Source organism: Schistocerca piceifrons, chromosome 1 (genome assembly GCF_021461385.2).
Source record: "Schistocerca piceifrons isolate TAMUIC-IGC-003096 chromosome 1, iqSchPice1.1, whole genome shotgun sequence".
Classification (NCBI taxonomy): domain Eukaryota; kingdom Metazoa; phylum Arthropoda; class Insecta; order Orthoptera; family Acrididae; genus Schistocerca; species Schistocerca piceifrons.
This window is the reverse complement of record NC_060138.1, coordinates 1,121,246,896-1,121,269,085: the sequence shown is the minus strand read 5'-3', so window position 1 is coordinate 1,121,269,085 and position 22,190 is coordinate 1,121,246,896. Positions and strand designations below refer to the sequence as shown.

Below are 22,190 nucleotides of genomic sequence, written 5' to 3'. Positions count from 1 at the left end.
TCATACAGTAAAGTGCCCAAAATTTAAACGTTATACTCTTCCTTACTTATAGAAAGCTTTTGACAATGTTGACTGGAATACTCTCTTTCAAATTCTAAAGGTAGCAGGGGTAAAATACAGGGAGCGAAAGGCTATTTACAATTTGTACAGAAACCAGATGGCAGTTATAAGAGTCGAGGGACATGAAAGGGAAGCAGTGGTTGGGAAGGGAGTAAGACAGGGTTGTAGCCTCTCCCCGATGTTGTTCAATCTGTATATTGAGCAAGCAGTAAAGTTAACAAAAGAAAAATTCGGAGTAGGTATTAAAATTCATGGAGAAGAAATAAAAACTTTGAGGTTCGTCGATGACATTGTAATTCTGTCAGAAACAGCAAAGGACTTGGAAGAGCAGTTGAATGGAATGGACAGTGTCTTGAAAGGAGGATATAAGATGAACATCAACAAAAGCAAAACAAGGATAATGGAATGTAGTCGAATTAAGTCGGGTGATGCTGAGGGAATTAGATTAGGAAATGAGACACTTAAAGTAGTAAAGGAGTTTTGCTATTTGGGGAGCAAAATAACTGATGATGGTCGAAGTAGAGAGGATATAAAATGTAGACTGACAATGGCAAGGAAAGCGTTTCTGAAGAAGAGAAATTTGTTAACATCAAGTATAGATTTAAGTGTCAGGAAGTCATTTCTGAAAGTATTTGTATGGAGTGTAGCCATGTATGGAAGTGAAACATGGACGATAAATAGTTTGGACAAGAAGAGAATAGAAGCTTTCGAAATGTGGTGCTTCAGAAGAATGCTGAAGATTAGATGAGTAGATCACATAACTAATGAGGAAGTATTGAATAGGATTGGGGAGGAGAGAAGTTTGTGGCACAACTTGACCAGGAGAAGGGATAGGTTGGGAGGACATGTTCTGAGGCATCAAGGGATCACCAATTTAGTGTTGGAGGGCAGCGTGGAGGGTAAAAATCGTAGAGGGAGGCCAAGAGATGAATACACTAAGCAGATTCAGAAGGATGTAGGTTGCAGTAGGTACTGGGAGATGAAAAAGCTTGCACAGGATAGAGTAGCATGGAGAGCTGCATCAAACCAGTCTCAGGACTGAAGACCACAACAACAACAACAACAACAACAACTCTTCCTCCATACCAGGCAAATTGAACAAACCGTTTGGTTATTTGAATTAGGTGTGGTCTATTGTGGACCTTGGACCTTAGGCGGATTATAAAAGCACCATTTCTTCATGGGTGGTGCCTGAGAAAACCCCGAAACAATCTTCTTTTTTTGTACGGAAATACCAGTTGTGGTTGCGGCCATTTGTATAACTTCTATTCATGGCAGAGCGTCGTAATTTTTGTCATAATTTTTTAAGTTGGTTTTCTCAGGGAATCTTGAAACTTATTTTTGATATCATTATCTGTTACCGTGATCTAGAGGTTCAAAGTTACCATACTTAACGCAATTAAAGTGTGCACGTAATATCCGTAATGAAGCGTAAAAGTAATTTTAATTGGGTTAGTGAACACATGTTAAGGGTTCTGGAGTCATCGCAAGGGTTCTCAGGTAACCAGACTGTGTTCTTGGCCGCCATTTCTTCTACCAATAAAACACACACACACACACACACACACATACACACACACACACACGCTCGCGCGCGCGCGCGCATAATCAAACCAGCAGCACGAGGCAGAACAGACCTGGATGACATACTGTCGATACCGATAGATACAGCCAGTCTGGAGTATACCAATTCACTTACAGTTGCTGTCAGTCAGTATACGGCAGCCAAACAGATAGAAATTTTAGAGCCAGATATGTAGAACATCTCAGGGCATTGAGGAGTAATTGCTCCCATTCATTTTCTTGTCATCTACACCGCAAAATCACCATCCGACGAACATATAAACTGATTTAAAATTCCTTAAAACTAGTAACATCCTGTTCCAAAGCTAACGAGAGAGATAAATTATTACACCCAAAGATCAATAGCCCAAGGACAGACAGTATTAAACGATGACACATCACTGTGTAATAAGACAAAACTCTCTTTGCCACAATAGAAGAATTATATAAATAACGGCCCCTAACCCCAAAATGCATATCGTCACCCCCAAAAGTTTAATTCTCTTCCCATTACTCAACACCATTTGAAACGTCGTCTTTAAATTGGTGCACCTCGCCACAAACAGTCACAAATAGAATCAAATGAACTCCACATATCCATAACAACACTTGAAATGGCGGCAGAAACCCTTTGCTTCGCTGACAAATTATACGAAATGCGTGTGTAACAGCAACAACTAAAGAAATACAAGGATAAAAACATAGGAAAAGAACACAACATCAAAAACTGTAAGTAATACGCTAAATAACGCGATCTATACCGATTTCCAGTCGGAAATGATCAGTCAACAGAGAAAAAAAATACTTTTTGCAGATGACAAACTGTAGAATGTATGGTAGATGTAAGCTACCAGCATACACAATCAGTAGCATCATGTGAGATATGTAGACAAATGTGTATATATAAATTATTTCCAAATTAGTAAAAAACCTAAATATTTGAGCAAATTGTAATTGAGATACATAAAATGCCTCAACTCACTGATGTATGACTCGCCTTTATATTGTATGCGAAGTATTGTGAAGTTACTCGCGGATTGTCTCCAAGGCAGGACTTGCGTCTTCAGGACCGCGAATCAACGCCCCAAGCAGTCCGCCCAGGCGTACCACAGGTGTAGATAATAGGACCTGCCTTTTATAATGCCTTTACAGCCGACTACTCTATGTCACCACGTGTCAGAAGATACGTCTACGCCTATGATACCACTCACGTGACGGAGCCGGTGTCTGGTAGCCAGTATGAAGCTAATGGATCACAAAATATAACTGTATTATCCGAAACAGCAGTTTCTCGAAGATCGACTGAGCTAGAACCGACTGTATTCAACTACTCTGACAGACAATATCCCGATACGTTTCCCCAAATTTCTCGCACCTTGAAATTTTAAGAAAACTGCAACCACAAATACTCTTTTTCCTCGACGTAACTGAAAATTACACTCACGCATGCAAGTAATTACCCAAAACCTATAACATTGCGAGCGCTCAACCGTTATTCTAAATCAAACAGATTACCATTGATAATATATTCCGCTAAGCAAACCGAACAACTCGCGTCGTGCTACTGCCTGTTAATGTAATAGCGGATAATGGACAGGGTGCAAACTTCATCAACCCAGCACAATAATTTGTACGAGATCAAATGTAAAGCAATAAAAGATTCAAATGCAGCTGAACACTCGCAAACTACAAAAGTAAAGAAACTTTGACAGTTAAATAGCGACTGAAAAGAAAACTTTTTAACTTTTATTTCATTGGTATTAATAACAGTTGTTTCCAATAATAAGAAGTGCGTCCTAAGTTAATGAGTTTACAAAGTTATTATGATTATGGAACGAAATAAGTCAGTGAATGAAGCCAAGTTTTAACTATTTTCCTGAATGAAAAAATAAATTGAAAAATATATTGTAATAACATTAAAATATGACAATTTATAATTGCGTAAAATGTATTACCAAGAAAAGTCACTGCTATTTCGTTTACAGGGTGGTCCATTTATCGTGACCGGGCCAAATATCTCACGAAATAAGCGTCAAACGAAAAAACTACAAAGCACGAAACTTGTTTAGCTTGAAGGGGAAACCAGATGGCACTACGGTTGCCCCGCTAGATGGCGCTGGCATAGGTCAAATGGATATCAACTGCGTTTTTTAAAATAGGAACCTCCATTTTTATTACATATTCCTGTAGTAAGTAAAGAAATATGAATGTTTTAGTTCGACCACTTATTTTCGCTTTGGGATAGATGGCGCTGTAACAGCCACAAACATGTGGCTCACAATTTTAGACGAACAGTTGGTAACAGGTAGGTTTCTTAAATTAAAATACAGAACGTAGCTACGTTTGAACATTTTATTTCGGTTGTTGCAATGTCATACATGTACCTTTGTGAACTTATCATTGCTGAGAACGCATGCTGTTACAGCGTGATTACCTGTAAATACGACATTAATGCAATAAATGCTCAAAAAGATGTCCGTCAACCTCAATGCATTTGGCAATACGTGTAACGACATTCCTCTCAACAACTAGTAGTTCGCCTTCCGTAACGTTCTCAGATGCATTGACAATGCGCTGACGCATGTTGTCAGGCGTTGTCGGTGGATCACGATGGCAAATATCCTTCAACTTTCTCCACAGAAAGAAATCGGGGGACGTCAGATCCGGTGAACGTACGGGCCATGGTATGGTGATTCGACGACCAATCCACCTGTCATGAAATATGCTATTCAGTACCACTTCGCCGGCCTGAGTGGCAGAGCGGTTCTAGGCGCTTCAGTCTGGAACCGCGCGACCGCTACGGTCGCAGGTTCGAATCCTGTCTCGGGCATGGATGTGTGTGATGTGCTTAACTTAGTTAGGTTCAAGTAGTTCTAAGTTCTAGGGGACTGATGACCTCAGGTGTTAAGTCTCATAGTGCTCAGAGCCATTTGAACCAACCAATACCGCTTCAACCGCACGCGAGCTATGTGCTGGACATCCATCATGTTGGAAGTACATCAAAAATGGCTCTGAGCACTATGGGACTTAACTGCTGAGGTCATCAGTCCCCTAGAACTTAGAACTACTTAAACCTAACTAGCCTAAGGACATCACACACATCCATGCCCGAGGCAGGATTCGAACCTGCGACCGTAGCGGTCGCGCGGTTCCAGACTGTAGCGCCTAGAACCGCTCGGCCACTTCGGCCGGCGGAAGTAAATCGCCACTGTGTCATGCTGTGAAACATCTTGTAGTAACATCGGTAGAACATTACGTAGGAAATCAGCATACATTGCACCATTTAGATTGCCATCGATAAAATGGGGGCCAATTATCCTTCCTCCCATAATGCCGCACCATACATTAACCCGCCATCGTCGCTGATGTTCCACTTGTCGCAGCCATCTTGGATTTTCCGTTGCCCAATAGTGCATATTATGCCGGTTTACGTTACCGCTGTTGGTGAATGTCGCTTCGTCGCTAAATAGAACGCGTGCAAATAATATTTCATCGTCCCGTAATTTCTCTTGTGTCCAGTGGCAGAACTGTACACGACGTTCAAAGTCGTCGCCATGCAATACCTGGTGCATAGAAATATGGTACGCATGCAATCGATGTTGATGTGGCATTCTCAACACCGACGTTTTTGAGATACTCGATTCTCGCGCAGTTTGTCTGCTACTGATGTGCGTATTAGCCGCGACATCAGCTAAAACAACTACTTGGGCATCATCATTTGTTGCAGGTCGTGGTTGACGTTTCATATGTGGCTGAACACTTCCTGTTTCCTTAAATAACGTAACTATCAGGCGAACGGTCCGGACACTTGGATGATGTCGTCCAGGATACCGAGCAGCATACATAGCACACGCCCGTTGGGGATTTCGATCACAATAGCCATACATCAACACGATATCGACCTTGTCCGCAATTGGAAAACGATCCATTTTAACACGGGTGATGTGTCACGAAGCAAATACCGTCCGCACTGGCGGAATGTTACGTGATACCACGTACTTATACGTTTGTGACTATTACAGCGCCATCTATCACAAAGCGAAAAAAGTTGTCCAACTAAAACGTTCATATTTCTTTACGTACTACACGAATATGTAATAAAAAATGGGGGTTCCTATTTAAAAAAACGCAGTTGATATCAGTTTGACCTTTGGCAGCGCCGTCTAGCGGGCCAACCATAGCGCCATCTGGTATCCCCCTTCAAGCTATACGAGTTTCGTTCTTTGTAGTTTTGTCGTTTGATGCTTATTTCGTGAGACATTTAGCCCGGTCACTATCAATGGACCACCGTGTATAATGAGTTTTTCTTTTACGTCACTGATTAGAACAATGCAGCTCGCAGCCTCTCTTAGTCAATGTTCCTTCACCACAGTTTCCGCTTATCTTATGCTGCCGGCGAGTCGTCGACGTCCGACCGACCGTTGAGCTTGCATTCCAGTAACTGGTGCCGTCTTGTTAAGCTCCTTGATTGTGACCGTCTGCTGTGAATCTGACAGCAACGCTCGACGTTTGCAGAATTAATTCCGGTTTTGCGTATTTCCGTGCAGCGACGAACATAAGACACGCTTATTTTCTTAAACGCGTGACATACCTAGCATCATAATGTGTGTTACACAGCTTAGCCACAGTTTTCAGATTTATATGCTTTACTATAAGACCATGGCGCTGCATTTTTCACAGTATATCCGTCCACACTACGGACGTGTATCAAGTTAATTGTTCCGTGAATCATTAGTCGACGATTTATACCGAACAATTCGTGCCGTGCACAGCTGTCTACGTAATCACTTCAATCAAACAGTGCTTAGAAAACCGCACATTCACAATTAGAGATCTGTATGTCAATACACGACACGAAAATGCGTTAACATATTTTCTGTTTGATTTCATAGTTCGTGGTACGCACTAAACAGTCTGTGCTGTCTACATTGGGCAGCGATATCTTAACGGCGTGTACATACCTTACCGGTCTGCATATCAAAATTTTAAGCTTAATGAATCAAACTGCAGTTTCGGTTAATGAGCAACGCGATACGTAATTAATCGCGGTACACGCCGAAATCGTAAAATGTAGCACTGTTCAGATAGTGGTATTTTTCATCGGTTTCGGATTGTGTCAAGGATGGGGAAGGAAATCGGCCGTGTCCTTTCAAAGGAACCACCCAGGCATTTGCCTGGAGCGAGTTAGGGAAATCACGGAAAACCTGAATCTGGACAGCCGGACGCGGGTATGAACCTCGTCCTCCCGAATGGGAGCCCAGTGTGCTAACCACTGCGCCACCTCGTTCGGAAAAATGAATTCAGTCAATATATTAACGAATAAGAAAGCATACAACATCTACATGTACAAGATTACTCTACACTTCACAGTTATGCCCCTGGTAGAGAGTTCATCGAACCACTTTTAAGTTACTTCTGTAGCGTTCCACTCTCTAGCAGCTCTCGGGAAAAACGAACACTTAAATCTTTCCTTGCGAGCTCTGATATCTCATATGTTTTTATGACGACCATTTCTCCCTATGTGCGTGGGTACCAACAAAATAGTTTCACACTCTGAGGAGAAAGTTGGTGATCGAAACTTCATGAGAAGCTTCTCCCGCAGCGCAAAACGCCTTTGTTTCATTGACTGCCACCCCAGTTCGTGTATCATATCCATGGCACTGTGAATGAAATGAAATGGAAATAGCAGTCATATTCGTGAGAACTACATTACGTAAACAGTAAAACTTAGTCCGAAATAACCTTCTCAATATATGACGAAAATAAAGCAGGAAATAAGTAAAGTAAAAAAATTCTATCGTTCTTCACATCGTACAGCGTAAACTACAGATTGCCTCCACTGACATCGAACGATGGGCAACACCCAGGTAACATGGGTTTTGATGCTGCAAAAAGTTAAGCTCCTCTCCTGACTAGGAGACGTCCACCGAACATCACTAACAGTACGGTCTTCAACTCTGCCGATTCCATGTACACCAACTGTAAAGTACCTAGGCGGGACTTTGGACCGTCGACTGGTATGCGGGACTTTGGACCGTCGACTGGTATGAAAGCACCATGTCGATGAAGTCCACAAGAATACGACCAACACTCTGTGACTTTCAGATTTATACGTCTTACATCCGGCCGATAATGGACTATGGCTGCCCTGTCTGTGGGAACAGATGCGAAGATTCATCGCAGCAAAGTCCACCGTCTCCAAAACAAAGCTTCAGGACGGATATAGCGTGCGCCGAGGAACTTCACAGCGGTGTACCTATACATGCGGTTGACGAGAAACTCGTGTTTGACAGATTTAAAGAGCACACAGTGAAGTTTTACAACAAGGCGAGAACTTCCCGAGACCCTTTCATCCGTCTTCTTGCTTGATAGGTAGCAGGGCCACAGGAAGCTCACCTCCCTGTCAAACCTAACTCCTGCCACCACGCAGACTCATTCAAACACAAGGAGCAATATCACACTGAACACCAGGCAATACCCGCCTGGTAAGCACTGCACCATCAGTACAGGGCAGTTTCCCCAGAACAAACAGCCCTAAATGTGAACAAATGTAAGTTAAACGTTCGGATACAGTATTACTAGTGCCCTGCTTGGCACAGTCAAGTCGTTTAAATATCTGGGAGTAACGTTGCTAAGCAGTATGAGGTAGAACGAGCATGTGAAAACTGTGGTAGGGAAGGCAAATGGTCGACACCAGGTTATTAAGAGAATTCCAGGAAAGAGTTGAACACCTGTAAAGAAGACCGCATACAGGACGCTGAAGCGACCTATTGTTGAGTACTGCTCGAGTGTTTGGGATCCGTACCAGGTCGGATTGAAGGAAGACATCGAAGCAATTCGAAGGTGGGGCGGCTAGATTTGTTACCGTTGGGTTCGATCAACACGTAAGTGTTACGGAGATGCTTTGAGAGCTGATATGGGAATCCCTGGAGGGCAGGCGACGTTCTTTTCGAATAAATTTACTGAGAAGGTTTAGAGAGCCGGCATTTGAAGCTGACTGCTGAACGATTTTATTGCCGCCAACATTCATCGCGCGTAAGGACTACGAAGATAAGGTATAAGAAATAAGGGACTATAAGGAAGCGTACAGACAGTCGTTTTTCCCTCGGTCTGTTTTCAAGTTGAACAGGAGGGGAAATGAGAAGCACTGGTACAGGGTACCCTCCGCCACGCACCGTACGGTGGCTTGCGGAGACTGTGTAGATGTAGAAACGCGACAGCAGCACGCTACAGCGACAGATGTCGGCTGTATCTGGCTCGCGAATCACAGTGTTTTCAAAGTGTACGAGAGCGAAATACCTTCGTTAGTTCTATTTAAAACGCTCATTTCCCCCATTCTCCATGTTCTAGTCATGTTGTTCTGCCTATGGTATTCGTGAATAAAAGTTTCAATCTCCATAAATATGGTATAAGACAAAAAAGAAAGTACTATGGCCAGTCAATCAGGACATCAACTTATACAAGTTACAATTACTGTAATGCAATTTAGAACATTTCTCCCCATAAGAGGAAAATTAAAACAATTTTTTTACTAAAATCATAAGGTCATTCTTACTTGATCACTGTTCCTATTCAGCAGCAGAATCTTTATAAAATGTGGGATATAGAAATTAAAACAAAAAGTGAAAAGCATCTTACTGCAGGTAGTGTAAGCTGCCTTGTAGATTAAGCCAATCGAAGAAACTACTCAGAAAGAGCACACTTACATTTACGTAACATCGAATATAGTATAATATACTTTTATTAAACTAAAAGGAAAGTATCAGAATGTATAAGAAAACGGATAAGGCGGATAAAAGATTTTGGATTCGGTGAGACGCGAGATTTCACACTTCTGCTACTCTGCTTATTGCGCTATAGTAGCTGCAAGTGTTATACGAGCATAGTTTTCATTTTACCGTCTCCAGGAAGCTTTAATCGCAGATATGCTATTAAGAAGCATATAATTATAATGAACTGTATCAAAAATAATGTATTTCTTATGAATCCTCGATGTGCCGTTGCCTTGAAACGGCGTACTCTCGTAACAAGCAAGTTACAATAATGCTTTAACGATCAATACGATGTTTGTGGTCATTTTATTATAACGAATCATACAATTAACGACGAGTTTTCGAGAGATCCTCAGTTTGCTGGTGCTTAGAAACGGGGTATGCAGTGTGTTACAAAAAGGTACGGCCAAACTTTCAGGAAACATGCCTCACACACAAAGAAAGAAAATATGTTATGTGGACATGTGTCCGGAAACGCTTACTTTCCATGTTAGTGCTCATTATATTACTTCTCTTCAGATCACGTTAATCATGGAATGGAATCACACAGCAACAGAACGTGCCAGTGTGACTTCAAACACATTGTTACAGCAAATGTTCAAAATGTCCTCCGTTAGCGAGGATACGTGCATCCACCCTCCGTCGCATGAAATCCCTGATGCGCTGATGCAACCCTGGAGAATGGCGTATTGTATCAAAGTCGTCCACAACAAAAGCACGAAGAGTCTCTACATTTGGTACCGGTGTTGCGTAGACAAGAGCTTTCAAATGCCCCCATAAATGAAAGTCAAGAGGGTTGAGGTCAGGAGAGCGTGGAGGCCATGGAATTGGTCCGCCTCTACCAATCCATCGGTCACCGAATCTGATGATGAGAAGCGTACGAGCACTTCGACTGAAATGTGCAGGGGTTCAATCGTGCATGAACCACATGTTGTGTCGTACTTGCAAAGGCACATGTTCTAGCAGCACAGGTAGAGTATCCCGTATGAAATCATGATAACATGCTCCATTGAGCGTGGGTGGGAAGAACATGGGGCCCAATCAAGACATCACCAACAATGGCTGCCCAAACGTTCACAGAAAATCTGTGTTGATGACATGATTCCACAATTGCGTGCGGATTCTCGTCAGCCCACACATGTTGATTGTGAAATTTACAATTTTATCACGTCGGAATGAAGCCTCATCCGTAAAGAGAACATTTGCACTGAAATGAGGATTGACACATTGTTGGATGAACCATTCGCAGAAGTGTACCCGTGGAGGCCAATCAGCTGCTGATAGTGCCTGCACACGCTGTACATGGTACGGAAACAACTGGTTCTCCCGTAGCACTCTCCATACAGTGACGTGATCAACGTTATCTTGTACAGCAGCAACTTCTCTGACGCTGACATTAGGGTTATCGTCAACTGCACGAAGAATTGCCTCGTCCATTGCAGGTGTCCTCGTCGTTCTAGGTCTTCCCCAGGCGCGAGTCATAGGCTGGAATGTTCCGTGCTCCCTAAGACGCCGATCAATTGCTTCGAACGTCTTCCTGTCGGGACACCTTCATTCTGGAAATTTGTCTCGATACAAACGTACCGCGTCACGGCTATTGCCCCGTGCTAATCCATACATCAAATGGGCATCTGCCAACTCCGCATTTGTAAACATTGCACTGACAGCAAAACCACGTTCGTGATGAACACTAACCTGTTGATGCTACGTACTGATGTGCTTGATGTTAGTACTGTAGAGCAATGAGTCGCATGTCAATACAAGCACCAAAGTCAACATTACCTTCCTTCAATTGGGCCAACTGGCGGTGAATCGAGGAAGTACAGTACATACTGACAAAACTAAAATGAGCTCTAACATGGAAATTAAGCGTTTCCGGACACATGTCCACATAACATCTTTTCTTTATTTGTGTGTGAGGAATGTTTCCTGAAAGTTTGGCCGTACCTTTTTGTAACACCCTGTATACATATGGGCTTCAACCGAATGCCAATATGGCGTCTTACGAATCTATTCTGTAAAGAGATGGCGTGTGTGTGACCTAGGTGGCGTTCTTCCATCTCATTCTTCAACATTCAGATACACTCCGCAAGTCCAGGAAGGCTGCCCAACGTGCTTTTCCACGCTATGACGTCAGAAACTCTCAACGTTCAAATGCAAGGTTCGTGTGCCGATGGCTTAACGGGTGTGTACAGCCTACGTGTAGAGTGCCGTCCACGGGAGCTGCAGCAGGGCAGGTTCCCCCTTGCCGGGGTTCCCACGGTTCCCGCCCGGACCACATAATTAAGCCAGCCAGACCTGCGCCATTCAATTTCCAGCACCCACCCACCCACTCACTCAGCTACCGATCGATAATTCATTTCGTGATAATCTTCTTTGCGCCTTCTTATTCAATTATTATTCTGAATAGAGGACCGAAAGCACGCCGATCCATTTTTCGCCTCGCGATTACTGCGCGGAAAATCGCAACAGCTGCAGCGCAGTGAAATTTTTTTCTTTAGTGCGGCGTGTTAAGTTGCCGCGGTTTTTAAACATATCGTGAGCTGCGTTTTGTTTAGAGAGTGAAAGTGAGTTCTACTCAGTGACTTGATAAGGTCATTATCATCATTATAAGAAATCGCGGCGTAAAAAACAAGCACAGTTTTTACAAAAAAAAAAGAGCGTCGTTTAAGATAAAGCTTTGGTGTGTGCAGAAACATGTCCTACAATGTGCATAAGCCGATCTAGTTAGGGGACAACCAACACAGAAGTATTAGATAGACAAATACAAAATGGAAAATTCCTTGAATATTCACATACACTGCCTGACAATAGTAGCGAAGCAACCAGAAGACATGCTCGGATGCCAACGTAACTTCGTACATGTACATACACTATCGACAGGTACATAAATAATTATAAAATTACAATTCTCTGTAACAAATAGAGGCCACCAAGGTGCATTCGTGTTGTTTCCGTTTAGTGTTGTTACCCGCCTTGTAGGGAACACGAGGTATGTTCAAAGATTTTCGGAAAATCCGTAATTTCGCTGCAGTGGTTTGTTGGAACGCGGTTGGTATCCCTGCACGCGCCTGTGTTCAATGTGTAACTGCCGGAAGTTTCATTGTTGTATGTCTGTTAGTTATTGTTCAGTGCTGTGTTGAGTAGAACGTTGTGTCGCATAGTCAGCTAATTTCTAGATAGCAGAGTGAGAGGAGCAACGCGTCTGCATTAAATTTTGTATGAGACTCAAGGAAACCTGTACAGAGAGACACCAAATGATGCAGGAACCCTACGGTGGTGAGTGCTTAAACCGTACTTGGTGTTACGAATGGTTCACACGATTTAGAAATGGGCGGACGGAAGTTAAAGATGAACATCATTCAGGACGCCCTTCGACGTCTACAGACAACGCTCATGTCAGAAACGTCAACGAAATTGTGCGTGCCAGTCGAAAACTGACTGTACGAGAGGTTGCATAAGAATGTACCATTTCTGTTGGATAATGTCTTGAAATCCTAGCATCTTGGAATGTTGCCGACAAGTTCGTCCCACGGCTCATGAGTCAAGACCAGAAAGATTTTTGCCTCGCAATCTGTGAGGAGCTTTTGGATCGCACAAATGAGAACGAGGTGTCCCTTAAGAGGTGATGAGACGTGGGTGTACGGTTATGATGCTGAGACAAAGGTTCAGTCACCACGATGATTCGGCAATGGTCTCAGAGACCAAAAGAATGTCGTCAGGCCAGGTCAAATGTCAAAGTCATGCTGATACTTTTCTATAACTTTGAATAATTAATTCTTCATGAATTCGTGCCACAGGAACAAACTGTTAATCGATGGTGCAATTGGGACTTGTTGCGACACCTGCGAGCAAATGTGAGAAGGAAACTGCCTGAACTGTGGCAAGACATTTCATGGTCCTTGCATCGAGATGATGCACCCGCACATTCATCCCTGCCGGTGCATGACTATTGCACTACAAGTGAAATCACTGTGCTGCCTTATCCTCCATACTCTCCAGACTTGACCCCTGCGGACTGTTTTTCATTTCCAAAGTTGAAACCACGTTTAAAGAACGAAGATTTGCAACAATAGACGAGATGGAAGAAAATCTGCAGAAGGCGCTTCGCGCGATCCAGCAAGAGGCGTACCAAGACTGCTGCCGGATGTGGAAACGGCCTTGGGTGCGATGTATCAGTTGATGTGTTTCAGAACCACGTACGATAAGTAAAAGATAAGCATAGAAAATATCGTTCTTGTGCTACACAGCTAGGTCTTTATTCCCATGAAGTAATGAGTGCTGTCGACAAGGGATCTCAGATCGATTTCGTATTCCTAGATTTCCAGAAGGCTTTTGATACCGTACCTCACAAACGACTATTAATCAAATTGCGTGCATATGGTGTATCGTCTCAGTTGTGTGACTGGATTCGTGATTTCCTCTCAGAGAGGTCACAGTTCGTAGTGATAGACGGTAAATGATCGAGTAGAACAGATATCTGGCGTTCCGCAAGGTAGCGTGGTTCAAATGGCTCTGAGCACTATGGGACTTAACATATGCAAGGTAGTGTCATAGGCCCTTTCCTGTTCCTCATTTACATAAATGATGTAGGTGATGATGTTAGCAGCCACCTTAGACTGTTTGCAGATGACGTTGTAATTTACCGTCTACTAAAATCATCAGACAATCAATTCCAATTACAAAATAATCTAGAGAGAATTTCTGTATGGTGCGAAAAGTGGCAATTGGCACTAAACAAAGAAAAGTGCATGTCATCCACGTGGGTACTAAAAGAAATCCGATAAATTTTGGGTATACGACAAACCGCACAAATCTAAAGGCTGTCAATTTGACTAAATACCTAGGAATTACAATTACAAGCTACTTAAATTGGAAAGACCACATAGATAATATTGTCGGGAAGGCGAAACAAAGACTACGCTTTGTTGGCAAAACACTTAGAAGATGTGACAAACCCACTAGAGAGACAGCCTACATTTACTTGTCCGTCCTCTGCTGGAATATTGCTGCGTGGTATGGGATACTTACCAGGCAGGATTGACGGAGGACATCGAAAAAGTGCAAAGAAGTGCAGCTCGTTTCGTGTTATCGCGCAATAGGGGTGAGAGTGTCACTGATGTGATACGCGAGTTGGAGTGACAGAGATGTATTTACGAAATTTCAATCGCCAACTTTCTCTCCGAATGCGAAAATATTTTGTTGACACCCACGTACGTAGGGAGAAATGATCATCATAATAAAATAAGAAAAATCAGAGCTGGAACTTTTCCCACGCGCCATTCGAAAGTGGAATGGTAGAGAAGTAGTAGGATAATGGCTCGATGAACCCTCTTGCAGAGTAACCACGTGGATGTAGATAAATTTTGTGGACAAAGTTCCGGAATGTTTTGAAAAGACGTCGTATAACGCTCGCGAACAGCGTTAAATGTTGAGCGATGACTATGAAGGGATGGAGATACTGTGTACACGTGTGAGGCAGTGTTATCAGCACCTGACGGGGTTTGAAAGGAGGCTCATTGTGGATCTCCATTTGACTGGCTTGTCGAATTATGCGACATCCAGACTTGGAGGAGCGGGGCACTCTGATGTAACAGTGACCCAGTGTTGGACTGCATGGTGACATACGGGGACCTACACTCACTGTCAAGGTTAAGGTCGACTACACGTGACCACCGCAAACTGGGAACGCCATATTCTGCACCAAGGACATCTGCGCCTACCATCCGAGAGCGAGTTATAGATGCCTGCAACATTCTGTCAGCAGCCGAGAATTCTTCCGGGTTGTATGGCCCTGGTCCATGGAACTCTTCTGTCCCTGACGTTTCGTCCAAAGCTACGTTTGACATCTTCGGAGGTGCTCCAGATTGTGCTGAGTCTTTCCGACTGACGAGTCGGACGTCGAAGAACGGCCTAAATACCGAGGAAAGTGCCCGTGGCCAGGATTTCACATGATAGCAGAAATAAACCTTGTCAAGCGTAAAATATAACTATCGATCATAGTACGTCAAAGATAAAAATTCTCACCTATTCTGTAGCACCACTGTCCATATATCGCTGAGTTTTATAGCTTCTTCTTTTCTGTTAAAATTATCCCCATGTTTATATATTTCCATGGCTTCTCTATATAGCCGTGGATAATAATTGGTCATAGTACATAAAACTTCAGTTTCCGAAAATTTCACTACGTGATCACCCGACTGAAGAGCATGTTCAGCCACGGCTGACGTTTTCCCCTCTTAGTAGTTCCAATGTAGACCCTACCACATGTGCACGGAATCTTGTATACACCATTCGCAGACAGAGGGGGACGTTTATCCTTAACGGAACGAAGTGCTTGGCCTATTTTCTTAGATGATCTGAAAATAGGTCGAACGTTATGATTCCTTAAAATCTTGCCGATTTGATCCGTTACTTTTTAGATGAAGGGTAGAGAAACCGTGTTCTTCCATCGCTGTGTCCTATCGTTGTCCTTAGGCCTCCTGTTATTCGGTCGCAAAACTCTATTTATTTCCCTACTAGAGTACCCATTCTTCTCAAAAACCTGCTTTAGATATTTTAACTCGGTGTCCATGTATTCAGACGCACAAATCCTTTTAGCTCTGTCTACTAGACTTTTAATTACAACTCTTTTATGTTGTGGACGATGATTGGAATCATTCTGTGGCCCTCTGTACCCCCGGTTGGCGACTAGCGACAAGGGGCTAGGAAAATACCACCCCATGTACAGGCTGGCGTTAACACCACGACACAAACGGCTGTGTCTGGAGCGATGCCGCGACCATGAACTGTGGAGACTTGATGAATGGCGTCGCATTGTGATTATCAATCAATCGCGGTTCTGCACTACCCCGAATGATCATCCTCGGCCAGTATGTTGGCGACTGGGGGAGAGGTCTCATCTTGCAATGTTTTGCAGAGGCACAGCGGTGTTACTCCTGAGGTCGTGGTGTGGGGAGGCAACGGGTATGGCGTCAGACCACAGCTAGAGTCCGCGCAAAATAACGTGGCCAATAGGTGGGCAGTCGGCAGGGTACGCATGGGGAGAGCGATAGTACTGGGGGTTACAAGCAGGTGCTGTAGGGGAAATGCCGCACTACATTGAAGATCACATTATTTGTAAATTGTAAGTGGAGCCCCTCCACGCCTACACTTGCATGGTGACCATGCAAAAAGATCTGTCACCTCTGCTTTGGCTATTATTTAAAAATAAATCTGCTGAAAATCCCAGGATTTATTTTCGTTTCATTTGTTATCCATCTGTAACTTTCTTGGAAGCTTCATGAGTTGCGAATTTTGAGTAAAATGTACACATTTCTCTTGTTGCCATGTTAAAGTTTGCTTCTGTGGCCAAAACACAGCGGAGTTCACAAAACGTCACCGCACTAACATCTTGTGCAGAGACAGTTGCGAGAGAATTATGAAACAGTGGTTTATTAAGTGAGGAACTGACGGAAAGTAAGTTCAGCATCTTATGAAAAACCACATCATCAGTACAAAATAAACGTGTAATGTCTTCAATTATGTTGTTCCCAAACCCATATCATTTCTCTTTTCACAAGCTATCGATGGCCCTTAAAAATTACATTATTTCGTCGCAAAAGTCTGTAGTTAGTGGAATAACATGGTAGATAATGAAGTTTTACATCATCAACGTATGGAAAAAATACTGTCCTCTTTGCATGCTATCATTTGCCGAAATTTCTTTTCGGTATCTCAAATCGTTTATGAAATATGATGACTGTTGTGAATATTTCACTCTGGTTGTATAGCTGGCACGGCGCGGTGGCAAATGAGAGTGCGAGGTCAGATGAGTTTTCTCGGGGTTGGTGACCAGATAGACTCCCCTCGAGCCTCAAGTAAAGCTCGATATGTTATCTAAATTTCATATGCAGCAACATATTATGTAATATACTCTCTTTCTTTCTTTCTTTCTTTCTTTTCTTTCTTTCGCTTACGCCATAGTCCCGCGGCAATCGAAGGGTCGGCGTGGTTACAACGGATTTGACAACGTTAGTCTTAGGGATGGCCGAATGCCCTTCCTGCCGCCACCCCATACCCTCCAGGATGGAATCGGTGTACCCCAACGGTCTGCGTCGTTTAGAAATCGTGAAATAGTGCGTACGTGTTTCAAATGTCTGCGACGCGTGTAACTGAGGCGTAACGTGGGGACCAGCCCGGTATTCACCTAGCGGGATGTGGGAAACCGCCGAAAAACCACATCCAGGCTGGCCGGCACAAGGGGCCCTCGTCGTTAATCAGCCTGGCGGATTCGATCCGGGGCCGGCGCGCGTACCCGACTCCAGGAACCGCCGGCACGGTAGCTCAGCGTGTTCGGTCAGAGGGTTAGCTGCCCTCTGTAATAAAAAAAAAAAAAAACTGAGTGGATGGATCAATAACGAACTTCAACGGGCGTCAATGACGTCCGACAAAAAGAGATTTTTTTTTAAAAAAAAAGAGGAAGCAGCGCGTTAGCGCTCTCGGCTATCCTGGCGGGTCATATTATGTAGTATACACCAAACGCAAAATCATAGCGACCCCTATTTTTAATTGCAAACTTTTTCGAATTTCTGGCAGTGTCTTACTTCCATGTACACACTACAAAAACTATGACGATTAACAAAACGATAGTCACATCATCATGAACCTGACACACAAAGCTATAAGTAATGCAAAAATGATTTTTTTTTTTTTTTACCGAATAGTTTCCGTAAAATCGTTTGAGAAAGATTGCGGTGCGTGCGCCTCGATTCTGTCATTACCGACCAGCCAAAAGGTGGCAAACACACTGGCCTCCCCTTCTAAAAAAGAGAATGACTTCGTCCAGCGCTTTGAACGAAAACTGTCAGTGGACACCTGACCTATTCAGCGGAACCTGAAACCCCACCATGGTATGGCGTAAGTAGAGGAATCTGCAGCCTACACGGTCGCAGAACCGTCTGAGCCTCTGATTCATACCCTTCATTCAGTGTCAGAGGTCCGCAATCGGTCCTGTCCACTATGCTCCGAATGGTGAGCTCTGCTTTCATCTCGCGAGCAAGACTGGCAGCCTTTACCACTTCTGTTAGCCTCTCGAAATCAGGGAGTATCTCTTCCTATCCAAAGCGACACACGTAATTGGTACCGACGTGAGCCATCAGCTGCAGTTGGCTGCACCCTGTGCTCTTCGTGGCATCCAGAAGGATCGGTTCCATGTCTGGAATGACTCCACCTCATATGCACACGGGGTGCACATTCACTGTCTTGTCCTCCTTGGAAAGCCCCCATAATGCGCCTAACATTGGAATTCCCAGGTACCAAACATCCCACCTTCTAGGACTGCCAGCATTTTGAAGGCTGGGAGGTTCCCTCTGAAACAGGACAAGAGACTACACCTGGCTGAGGGACAGTGTCAGACGCAGACAGCTCTTGGAACCTGCTTGTCAGACCAACGTGGGAGGCCTTATGTGCGGCCCCCTGTCAAGTCTTTCGCCGCCTGCAACGCCCTAAAGCGACCTCCCATTCGACCACAGGTGAGGGTCAACCTCAGTGCGAGGAGTAACTGGGCTGTTCACCGTTGCAGGCCGATCAGCGGACTCGGGGATGCTGGACGTACGTTGGATCCCCACGGCTGTCCTACAACAGTGATGCCCATCGAAGCTGTGTAACCGAAGCCAATACAGCCTAGAGCTGAAAGCAAAGTGTCACCAGCTTGGCTCGCATCCACACACAGCAATCACAGTCTCTGTCCGTACTAAAGATCATGGAAAACTACACTACACGGAGAAACAGAGGACTGTGTAGTGTAACGACGCGTATGACTCAATGATTTTTGTTTGAAATATGACCATGTGCAGACTTCGTCACCTACGTCGTTTACAAAACACTTCAAAAAATTATTTAAATTTTTTTAAAGTTCTCTATAAAAAGATTCTTGAACGAAACTGTAATTAAAACACCTTCAGTTGAGTCGTTTGTGCAAAATTACGTCACTCAGTCCAACTGCTTTGCGCAAACTTTAGAAATTCAGATGTCGTTTGTTTCTTCTTGGAAATTATATTCTTGCAAGCTATCTTGTTTTTCCCATATTAAAATCAGACTGTAAAACCTTTAAGATTCAAAAATCGAAATCAAACTCTCCTGAAAATTAATATCTTGCAAAAATTCAGTAATAATTCTTCCTCAGTATAACTCTTCATAAATAATTCTCGAACACGTATTTAAGCTTTACAGCATACATTGTTTTAATGTCTTCGTATATGTGAACATCAGACTCGACAAAACAGAACTGAACAAAATACGACATGAACTAAACATTCTGTGACGTCATTACAATGGAAAATTACAAATTTTTATTTATTTGAATGTTGGAGGTTCGACGCAACAACCCGGTCACAGGATCTTCTGCTGCTCTTTGGCCGTTGACCCGCGACGTCTAGTGGCCAGCAAGTTTCTTTCTGGTTCCGCGAGTTGCGCTGCTCTCTCCAAACATGAAACATACAAAACAAAATTACAAAACTTTAAATATTTTACAAACATAACAAAATATTACAAATACATAAACAAAACACTAAATTAAACTTATATTTACCTTCAAACTGAGCTGATCCTTGTGGATGGGTGACGCTTTAATTTCGCGTCCCATTACAACTGTCGACACGCACTGCGGAACTCTACTGCGTTCACTGACAGGAATGCAAGAGGTGTGTCTAATAGATTAGATTAACAGAGATTCAAAAACTACACTACCAAAGCACGCAGGTGAGAGTAAATAATTCGTCCCAGATAAGATTGGTTGGTTGGTTGTTCTGGGGAAGGAGACCAGACAGCGTGGTCATCGGTCTCATCGGATTAGGGAAGAAAGTCGGCCGTGCCCTTTCAGAGGAACCATCCCGGCATTTGCCTGGAATGATTTAGGGAAATCACGGAAAACCTAAATCAGGATGGCCGGACGCGGGATTGAACCGTCGTCCTCCCGAATGCGAGTCCAGTGTCTAACCACTGCGCCACCTCGCTCGGTGTCCCAGATAAGAAACTTGTAATGTATGCCGGACCGAGACTCGAACTCGGGACCTTTGCCTTTCGCGGGCAAGTGCTCTACCAACTGAGCTACCCAAGCACGACTCACGCCCCGTCCTCACAGCTTTACTTCTGCCAGTATCTCGTCTCCTACCTTCCAAACTTTACAGAAGCTCCCCTGCGAAACTTGCAGAACTAGCACTCCTGAAAGAAAGGATAATGCGGAGACATGGCTTAGCCACAGCCTGGGGGATGTTTCCAGAATGAGATTTTCACTCTGCAGCGGAGTGTGCGCTGACATGAAACTTCCTGGCAGAGTAAAATTGTGTGCCCGACCGAGACTCGAACTCCGGAGAGCTTCTGTAAAGTTCTGAAGGTAGGAGACGAGATACTGGCAGAAGTAAAGCTGTGGGTACCGGGCGTGGGTCGTGCTTCGGTAGCTCAGTTGGTAGAGCACTTGCCCGCGGAAGGCAAAGGTCCCGAGTTCGAGTCTCGGTCCGGCACACAGTTTTAATCTGCCAGGAAGTTTCAAAACCAGCGCACACTCCGCTGCAGAGTGAAAATCTCATTCTCGAAACTTGTAATGTGTCACAAAATGGGTTTACTTGCCAACACAAACGAAAACTCGAGAACAGTCTCTATTAAATATTAAATTGACACATGTCTACTTTACTCGATGGCTTCCCATCAGTTGCTACGAACTGTCACCTTCCTGAGGAAATAGTCAACCCAGTCGCGCAACTGAGACGACAGTCTATAGGCATGCTGTTTGATGAGAAGCCGCGTGTAAGGAGCAGTATCAAAAACCAATTGAAAATCTAGAAATATGGAATCAATTTGAGGCTCCTGTCCAGAGGCAGTCACTACTTCGTATCACCTCAGTGAGAACCGCGCCTTGATATACGTCACCACCGAAGCGCACAGTACTGCTACAGGGTGTCCAGAAAAGGGCTCCCTGATTTTAAAATTAAATATCTCGGAAACAAAGATCGATAGAGGAATGCAGTAAACGATATGTTTATTGTGAAAGCTGTAAGAAGTTTATACAGCAGTTTGAAATAATAGTTACAAAAGCTGCTAACAGATGGCGCTGTACGCTGTACAGCTCATATCAGCATACATAAGTGAAATAATCGTATGAAAACAATTTTGCAAACAATCACATCACAATGTTTTCAAAATGCTCACCATTGGCACTACAGAGGTGGCGCAAACGAAGAATGAAATTCGCCATCACGTTTCGTAGTGTCTCAACCGAAATGGATTCACATGCCACAGAGATCGCCTATTCAAGCTCGTCCAGCGTGGCGGGATGCTTCGGGTAGACCATGTCACAGGGAGTCAAATCCGGCGAATATGGAGGTCAATCCATGACTGCACCAGTAAATTTGGGATATTCCAAAGCAATTACTTGATTCCGGAAGTATTCCTCAAGAAAGCGAAACACTTGTTCAGTCCGATGTGGTCGGGCTCCATCTTGCATAAACCATTCAGTACCTGGTCGATCCTCTAACGCTTGCTGTGTGGCGACAAGTTGTTCCAAAATTGCAACGTAACGTGCACCAGTGACCGTTTCTCGGATGAAAAAGGGCCAATAATGCCTCTGCTGCATACTGCAGCCCACACAGTAACTTTAGGAGAATACAGGGGTTTCGCTTCACACGCTTTTCGGAACCCCAAAATCGTCAGTTCTGCTTATTCACGTATCCATTCAGGTGGAAATGTGCTTCGTCTGTAAACCAGATGCAGCCAACATCAAATCCCTCACTATCAATCATTGTGAGCATCTGATTAGCA

At 43.8% G+C, this 22,190-nt stretch overlaps 1 protein-coding gene and 1 non-coding gene across 2 annotated transcripts in view; one reads left to right on the top strand and one right to left on the bottom strand.

The window, feature by feature from the left end:
- LOC124778185 (proteoglycan Cow) overlaps positions 1 to 22,190 on the top strand; it is a gene marked incomplete at its 5' end in the record, with an annotated part of 288,452 nt that overhangs the window by 16,728 nt on the left and 249,534 nt on the right. The window lies entirely within an intron of this gene.
- Positions 20,420 to 20,494, bottom strand: Trnas-cga. Its single transcript has one exon. It is a non-coding gene; the product is annotated as a tRNA-Ser (tRNA).